At 50.9% G+C, this 9,759-nt stretch overlaps 1 pseudogene; it reads right to left on the bottom strand.

The window, feature by feature from the left end:
- Window positions 1-582: 582 nt before the first annotated feature.
- Window positions 583-2,609, bottom strand: LOC119359235 (annotated as a pseudogene).
- Between the last annotated feature and the right edge of the window lie 7,150 nt (window positions 2,610-9,759).

Below are 9,759 nucleotides of genomic sequence, written 5' to 3'. Positions count from 1 at the left end.
CAGCAAACAGAAGATGACGATGAACATTCTCGAAGGCAAACACATACAAGGAGGAGTATTTATCAAGATGATGCATATTCATAAAGATAAGCATTGATTAGCAGGAGTGTTAGGAATTAATTAATCATGTTAGTTAAAGGGTTAATCCGTGCTATGCCAGTTGCCACTTTTGACAATTGCCTCCTTTGTAACCACCTTTGTACTCATGGTATATGTATCCCAAATTTATCAATGAAAGCAATCATTCCATCATTTACCTTTTTACTTCACATAGATGAAGGCATAAAACACATGTGTGAATTTTTGATGGGCAAGGCCCTTGTGCGTGTTAAGTGTCAAGGAGCAAGCATACACGTGGAGGAGCGGGTGGGAGGTGACACACCAGCGAAAACCATCAACTCAACTTTAATAATAAAGACAAAATGGTTGGTTCACATGAAATACAAACTCGTCGATATTTTAGTGCCTAATTATATGTTTAGGTACATGGCAACTGATAGTGAACAACATGTATATATTATATTACTATGCATGATGATTAAATTGCCGTGAGGTTGATTTGTGCGCCATGTGTCGGACACATCACTCTACTGTTATCCACTGCATGAGCGCAAGCTCAAACTCAAAGCATTGAAGAATCATGCACAATGCCATCTTGCCCTCAAGCATGGCAAATTGTTGGCTAATGCAAATCCGTGGCCCCCAACTGAATGGTAGGAATGCACCGGGATACTTGGACGCCTTAGAGATCCCGTTGGCGAACCTCTCTGGCTTGAACTCATGAACATCGCTTCCCCATATGTGTGGGTCGTGGTTCATCTGCAACACAGGAAGCTCGATGAGGACACCAACAGGGTATGTGATGTCACCAATCTTCATCTCCTTGTACATTTTTCGGATGAACCCACCGGCAGGCGAGTACAATCGGAGTACCTCGTAAAGAATCGTGGTCACTTGCGTAGGTATGTATAAATTGCAAGATTTATATATCCAATTTTATATCCCATTGTAACAATGGAATCAAGTAAACAAAACACCACTCACTGTTTTGAGTCGGTTAACGCCTTCATACTCAAGTTTGTTTTTTCCAAATAAGCTAATGACCTCCTCCCTTGCACGGTCCTGCCACTCTGGATGCATACTTAGTACGATCATTGTCCATGTGAGCAGTATTGATGTTGTTTCTGTCCTAGCAAGATATAACAACTTGCATTCCTCCATGACCTCTTTAATGGTCATTCCTGAGATGGATTGGCCATTGTCATCCGAGGTCCTCATGTTTGACTCAAGCATCAAGCCGAGCAAGTCATCATTGGTATTTTCTCCTTCTTGCATAGCTTGCATTCTTTTTTCAATTAGACCATGTAGAATGGATTCAATTTCATTATTAATTTGATGCATCCTTCTATTGTTTTTGGTCGGCAAGGACCTGTTAATACCCCAATAAATTATTAGCGCACACTGCTGAACAACGGTACTAAATCAATCATATTGCACATTTACAAATCACAGAATAATTTACTCTCATTACTTAAAATAGAGGACCTTAGATCGATAAAACATGATCTCCGGTGTTACTCTAAATCAGTACTACGGTCTTTATTAATGCTGGTTTTATACTAGATATGCATATTGTCCCATTAGTTCTCTTCTGGTAGGAAAATCGAATCTTGAAACTTACTAGTACTACTAGGTGTTGACTTACAAGTAACCGGGAAGCACAATCTTCTTTAGCCTGGCCACAATGAGTTCAACTTGCTCGGATTGCAGCTGGAAAACCCTGGCACCTTCAAGGTAGTTACTGCCAAATGCGGTGCGAGAAATGACATCTCCAGTGAGTCTTTGGAGCTCCGGGAAGACATCCAACTCATAGCTACCGTCTGAACCAAGGGATCACGTCCATCTACCGACAAGCTCTTGGCAGCATGTAGACAAGGCTGGCATCATGAGCTGCAAATTCAATTTGATGATGTGCGCTTGGAGGATCAGTCACACACTTAATACAAGTTTGAAAGAAAACAAATGCTTACTTAATTCGCAAGCCAATGCTTGAACACTTCATACGAAACGACTACAAATACCTTGAGCTTCTCGAGATGGAATGCGGGGTTAAGGATCCTTCTATGATTGACCCATTTCTCGCCGTCGTAAGCCGCTAGTCCTCGGGCAAGATGCCTAGACAGAGCCGGAAACTTGAGCTTCTCGAAGTGGCCGAACTTGTTCGACAACACTTCCTTGGCTAAGTCAGGGTCGCTGATGGTGACCTTGGGGAACACACTCAACGAAGATATACATGTCTTTTCATGCTCCCGGACAAGGTCGTGGAGGAACGGCGGGAAGAGTGGGGCTATGTTGTGACAGCGCAGAGGCATTGACCTCGATCGTGCCTCCTTGTCCCGCCGCCCGTAGTCGATGAGATCTCCGACGAGGAAGCGGTAAGACGTGCCGCAGAGACCCTGGGCACGCAAGGCACGCTTAAGCCACCACGGGCGCCACCATAGCAAATCTACCAACCGGCTAGCCTCCCATAGAAGCACAAAGCCGAGGGTACCGCATACTAGGGAGCTCCATGGCACTGAAGCTGGACTCATCAGCACACTGAGGATCATTCTCTCTCTTGACAAGTGAGGGAAGAAAGGCCAGTTGCCAGTGCAAGGGGACTGGTTTGATTGAATCGGTATGCTAGAGATGGTCATGCTATATAGAGATGTCCCTTTTGTTTAAGAGATGTTCTTGCACTATTTATTTGATATCAAAGGTTGTGGCCTATCTGATCAATGCCCTTGCTCCTAAGGAACTTGGTAGATAAGGAACTGCGGTTGAAGATTCGATTGACAGCTGATTAGTTAATTTACGGTTTGATTAGTACTACTGACCACTAGTAACAATATGTGATCAAAGTTTACATCGAATAATTCAACATAGGACATTTGTAATGCCCGGACGTCAGTCCTCTAGCGCGTGCACGTGACTTTCTTTCCACCGATTTCCGTCCGCATGATGCATTCCATACAACCAACTGATAAAAGAGCGAAGGTGGTCGTAGCATTACTTGATGGTTCAATTGCTGCTATTTTATGTCTCTAGATTTTAATCATATAACCTTTGATCATTGTAATAGAGAGAGTAATCAGATAGCTCATGAACTAGCTAGGCTAGCTAGATTTTCTCCTTCGATTTCTTGGCTGGAATTTGCGCCTGATGCGGTTACTCCCTTGATTGTAAACAATGCCACCATTGCTATGAGTGAATAAAGGAGGAGGTGATCATAAAAAAAACTGATAAAGGAGCTCATCTAAGAAAATGATATAACCGTGAGCCCCTCCAGTGTCGTTTCTCGCTTGGCTAGCTCAGCGCAACAGGTGCTGGACCTCAGACCGTCTTGCTCGGCGATGCCTTGATCACATGGAGGTGTGCCCCTTATGCGATCAAGAGGAGGAGACAATTGGGTACCTTCTGGTGGATTGTGTGTTTGCGCGGCAGGTATGGAACGTGGTTGGTCCTGGCCTTGGGCAGGCAACGTGGGCACCAGCAAGGGGGATCGCTCTCTGAATGGTGCCATGACATGAACGATGCAGGCCAGAGCACGAGGGACGCGCACGCGATGGCCATCCTCGTGATGTGGGAGCTATGGAAGCACCGAAACGCTATTGTGTTTGATGGGTGCACACCTTCGGTACAGCGAATACTTGCCAGGATTGAAGTTGAGAGCAGAGCATGGAAGATGGCTGGGATCCGCAAGGGCGATGTGTCCATTGGGGAAGTGCCAGGGTGGGTGAGAGCGAGAATGTAACTCATAGGATTTCGCTGTGGAGTGGGGCGGCGTAGCCGTAGAGTTGAGTTCATATAATTTGTAACGCCAACATGGAGGGGCTCTTTCTCCATTCTCCCTCTTTAATATAAACTATGCACGCTTGTGCATATTCGAGAAAAAAAGAAAAATATAAAGTACCAGATGGTAGGCGTACACAAAGGGAAAACCTAAAATTACCAAGACCACACAGAGAAATAAACAAAAAGGAATGAATGAATTTCTTAAGGATTTTTTACTTGTTTATTTATTACATTTTTGTTCAATCGAAAAAAGAAATTTTATGAAGTTTTTCCAAAAAAAGTTTATAAAATTTGGCTTAGTTTATATAAAAATATGAACATATACAGTAACAAACATAGGATGCGAAAATATATTTGATGGTGAATCTAATGTTGGGGCAGACTAACCCTCCTCGGCGTCACACGCCGAGCAGCCTCCCGACGACACAAACACCGGGAAAAAATAGAGGAAGGAGACACCATGATTTTTTCCGGTGACGAATGCTGCGGCGCACCAACGCGTGTATCTTAGCTTTATTCCTCACAAAGACTGTCTTAAACACATACATAGAGGTAAACACGCACACACGCGCACAACCTCGAAGAACTCTCATGTCGACCGGGCGCACACCACGGTCCCGACCAAGACTTCATCTTTCTTAGGCCCCTCTCACTTGGCTCGGCACATACTGCGGCAATCGACCAATACACAAGGGGATGGGTTTTAGAGCATCTCCAGCCGCGCCCCCAATAGCCCCCTAGGCGATTTTTCGCGTCGGCGCCTAAAATTCGGCCCAGTCGCGCCCCCAGGAGTCCCTTTTTAGCCGGTTTGGGCCGAAACTGGTGCCGGCAGACGCAGGCCGAATCCGGCACAATGGGGGGGGGGGGCTCTCGAGGGTGCCAGGGCAAGCGATTTTGGTGCGAACGAACAGCGGGCACGCCGAGTCAGCGACACTCACCCTCGTCATCCTCACAACGCCTCGGTTTCCCGCAGGGAATCAATGCCAAGGCTGTCGCCGGTCAGCCTTCCATTGATTCCTCACAGGCGGCGCGGCAACGCCCCCCCTTCCCGCCACGCGTACACATGACGCCCGACCACTATAAAAGCAACGCCCCCCTCGCCTGTGGCCACACCCGCCCACAACCGCCGTGTTCTTCCTCTCTGACGTGCTTTGCCCCCCTCTCTCCCCGTGCGCAGCCGTCGCCGATATTCCTCCCCTCTCTTCCCAAGCTCAGTCACGACGATGGGCGAGCTATTCCTCGGCGATGGGGCGGCGACCAACGGCTTCGGCCACCACTCGCTGCACGAGTGGGAGGCGTACTTGCTGTTCGAGGCCAACATCCTGACACCTCCCAACATGCGTGCGGAGCCGGGGAGGGGGGAGACTCAGCGCCGGTGGCGTGCCCATCCCCCCGCTGGTCGTGACACAACTAGGGGCGGACGGAGCTGGAGCGCTAGTGCTGCGACGAGGGAGGTGTCGTCGTCCTCGATGACATAGCGACGAGGATGCACTGCCACCTGTCCGCCAGGGTGACCCTGGGCAAGGGTCCAGCAGGGGCGGCCGCGTGAAGGAGGAGAAGGACAACGATGACAACGGCGATGGCGGCGACCTCGCCGTGCTTAGCGCGTTCTTCGGTCTGTAGTTGCGGCCTTTTTTTAAAAGTATTTTCAGATTCCCATGTAAAAAACTATTTAAATCACCTAAGTACTGCCATGTTCGCCAAATTTTAGGCAAAACTTTGTCCCGTTTGCTGAATTTTAGCCGAATTCATTTTCAAAAAGTATTAAAAACATCTTCTAGGGACGACCCTGTGATCGGCGGCTGGGAACCCGAAAGCCCCCAGGCCGATTTTAGCGCCGGCTCGCCCCCAGGCGGCGATTTTACGAGCCGCCTGGGGGGCCAATGGTTGGAGACGCTCTTAGAGCATCTCCAGCCGCACCCCCAACAGGCCCTTCCCAGTCAAATTTTTAGCGTCGGCGGGCGAAAATCGGCCCAGTCGCGCCCCCAGGACTCAGTTTTTCGCCAGGTTGGGCCGAAATAACAGCCGGTGCACCCGAGCCGAATCTGGCGCGCTGGGGGCACCGGCACAAGCGAAAAGGGGCGTGGGGCCGCTCTGTCAGCGAGAGGAGGGCCTTTTCCGCCGTTTCTTCCCGCTTCCCCCCCGGCTTCCCTCTCACTCTCTCCATTCCTCCCACCAATATCCCTTCTCATCCCCTCGCTGCAAGCCATGCCGCAGAAGAAATACGTGATCCCCCGCGTCGCGACGGCTGCGACCCAGCCGAAGCAGACGAAGCCGAGGGCGCTGCCGTCCAAGCCGCCGGGCATGTCCAACGCCGACTAGAGGGCGGAAGTCCAGCGTCGGGAGGCTGTCACCACCGGCCGGCAGAACAGGGCCAACGCCAAGAATGCCAGGGACAACGCGACGCTTGTGGCTGCGGCTGCGGCCGAACAAGCCGAGGCGGCTCGCGTGGGGATGACGAATCCTCCCCGGGGCCACGCCTAGCACGCGCCCTGGAGCCAACAAAGCGTCGATTCTCTGGCTGGCTTCTCGTCGTCGCCGCAACCCTGGGGATGCACGTCGTCGCTGGGTTACGTCGACGGGGACGCGCACGGTGGGTTCAACCCCAACATCACCTTCCCCCATGGTCACCCGGCCCAGCGCACGCCCTCGCCCGCCTTCGCCGGCGTGCAGTACCCTCCATACAACTACTCACCGCCGGCCTACGTGTCGTACCCGACACCCCCTCTTCGCCATGGCGCGCTGCCCTTTTCACAAGCTTCCGCGTGCTGCCCTCCGAGAATTCAAGTACCTCCACATCTTCAAAAAGATCAAGAAGTGCGAGAAGTGGGAAGATGCCCGGGCACCCTTGCCAAGGCTAAGGAGACCTACAAGCCGGACGAGCCGACGCCGGGCGCGGGCGAGGGGCTCCCTGAAGGCAAAAAAGGGGCCAAGAAGGGGAAACACGCCGACTCGGCTACCGCGTGCATGCAGGAGTCCATCGAGCATTGCCTCGCCAACACACATGCCCGGGCCGCCCATCGTGAAGAGAAGACCGAGGCGCGGTGGTCGGCGTTGATGACGAGCAACACCGTTAAGCTCGAACTACTCCGGACGAACGTCACCGCGAAGAAGAGGAACACTGACCTGGCTTTCCTGCTGGGCGGGGCGGACATGCTCCAGAGCAATAATGAGGCGATCAAGGCGTGGTACTTGGAAGAGCGCAGCCTCATCCTGAACCAGCTACCGTCCATGGCGCTGCCAACTCCCACGCCCATGCCCAGGCCGCCACCAAGCCCGAGCGATGATGCCTCCACGATGCCCAGCAACACAGAAGCCCCGCCGACGCCGCCCAATATCGAAGCAACTTTGACACCGCCAAGCCCACGCACGCCGACTCCACCGACGCCGGTGGCCGACCCCGCCGTGTGAAGCATTGCACGCACGTCCTTTCTTTTTTGTACGCCAAACTTTTCATACAATTGACGAACTAATGATCGCCGAACTAGGCGATGTGATCGCCGGACTTGTGACGTCTTTTATGAGCGGAAATGTCCATGTTTGAATTTGCCGTGGCTTGGGAGGCGCCGCCTGGGGCGTGGCTGGAAGCTAGGTCTCCCCCAGGGGCCAATATAGTGCCGGTTCACCCCCAGGCCACTCTTTTCCGACGCTCTGGAAGGCCGAACGGCTGGAGATGCTCTTATATCAAAGGGGCACACACACCCAGCTAGCTACGACTCACGCATGACCCAGCCACCACCGGCCACTAACTCAACTAACCCCAAAAAAACCCAAGCACGCATGGCGCGCTAACAACCACGACCACTAACCGGCTAACTTTTTTAGAGAAAAGGCCAGAGCCCGACTTTATAAATAAAGCCACATGGCAGCGTCACGAGACCAAACAGGAAAGAGACCAGTTAACGAGGAGAATGCACACAGCGCACGGAACGAAAAGTATATAAGAGTAGCCAAGGAAGGATGGATACAGGCAACTGCCATACACGGCGCGCAGGCCGGAAAGGAGTGAGACCTAAACTCTGCAAACAGCACCACCAGGATTAGACGACAGGATCCCGTCCGGAGATGTGAGATGCCAAAGCCCGGATTTTGTCGATGAGCAGGTCCAGGGCATCCCGATCAACCTCCTTAGTCAATGATCTCCACTGCTGCAATAATATACATGATTTGAAAAGAACGTCAGCAGGCTTAGATGGGAAGATATGCTCAATAGTAAATTTGTTCCTAATGGTCCACAGAGCCCAACATAAGGCACCCAGGCCAACCCAAAACACCCTCTTGGTGACCCCAACCAAAGCTTTGGCTAGGGTTCGAATATCGGAGAAAGAGGAGGGGTTCCAAGAGACCTGAAGCCAAGATCTAACACAGCACCAAACCAGCTTGGCCAGCACGCAATTGAAAAAGATGTGATCAGAGTTCTCCAAGGCCCCACATAGATGACAGAAATCCGAACCAGGCCCATTGCGCTTTTTAATCTGGTCAGCAGCCGGCATGCGACCACGAAAGGCTTGCCAAAGGAAAATTTTAATCTTAGGAGGAACTTTGGACTTCCAAATACAAGAGAATCTGGTCGAAGGAGTACCACCAATAAGTCTAGAATAAAGTGACTTGACCGTAAATCTACCTGAGGCCGAATGAGGCCAGACTACAGAATTGGCCGACTCCGAGAGCACGGGGAAGAGGGCAGAGAGACTTTGCCAATCTTCCAACTCTTCAGGAGACAGGGCCCGACGAAAGGCCAGATCCCAGTTATTAGCCGCCACCTCCGCGATGGAGATACCCGGATTAGGACAGTAAGAGAACAAAACCGGAAAACTCTCAGCGAGGGGGGCATCCCCCGACCACCAGTCCAACCAAAAGCGGAATGCCATCCCATTACCAACATTAAATTTAACATGTTCCAGGAAAATAGGTCTGACTTTGACAAGGAATTTTCAAAATTGAGAGCCGCGCCTCGCGATGGCAAACAGCGGGTTGGAATGTGGGAAGTATTTAGCCTTAAGAATCGAGAACCAAAGCGAGTCAGCCCCACTAGTTAAAATTTTCCACCACCACTTGATAAGCAAACAAATGTTCATCACCCGAGTATTAATAATACCTAACCCCCCACGGTTTTTAGGCTTACACATATGCTGCCACTTGACCAGCCTATATTTCCGTTTGTTATCCGCGGAATTCCAGTAGAAGGCTCCCCTATGTTTGTCGAAGCCAGCATGCACGCCATCCGTAAGAAGATAGAAGCCCATAAGAAACATGGGGAGAGAGGATAAGCAGGAGTTAATTAGAGAAACTTTGCCAGCATTGGTATTATATCTGCCTCTCCAAGGGAGCACCCTGTTCCCCACTTTAGCGACCGCCGGAGCGAAATCTTTAGCATGGAGCACGCCAGGAGAGATAGGAAGGCCTAGGTATTTAAAGGGAAAGGAACCCAAAGAACAGTTCAGAAGCCTGGCAACCCACAAGGCTTCCGCCTCATCCACACCCGTCACCAGGACCTCACTTTTAGCGAAATTAATCTTAAGACCCGAAACAGCTTCGAAACACAACAGGATGAATTTAAGATTGGCAATGCAGGTGTCATCCAACTCCACCAAGATAATTGTATCATCCGCATATTGCAAGTGGGAAACACCCTCCGGAAGTAAATCAGAGACCACAGGAGCAATGTGCCCACAACGGGCCGCCCTGGAAAGCATGCACGAGAAGGCGTCGGCCACAAAATTAAAAAGAATAGGGGAAGCAGGATCCCCTTGGCGAAGGCCCCTACCATTGGCGAAGAAATTGCTAACAAAACCATTAACCAAAACGGCAGTATGGCCACCCGAGACCAACTGCATGATACGATGAACATAAGCACCGTTGAAACCTTTAGCAAGAAGGACCTGCTTGAGGAAGGGCCAGCTCATGGAGTCATAGGCTTTCTCA

The sequence above is a fragment of the Triticum dicoccoides genome, chromosome 2A (genome assembly GCF_002162155.2).
Source record: "Triticum dicoccoides isolate Atlit2015 ecotype Zavitan chromosome 2A, WEW_v2.0, whole genome shotgun sequence".
Lineage (NCBI taxonomy): Eukaryota > Viridiplantae > Streptophyta > Magnoliopsida > Poales > Poaceae > Triticum > Triticum dicoccoides.
Note: the sequence above shows the minus strand (reverse complement) of the source record. Positions and strands in the feature narration are given on the sequence as shown.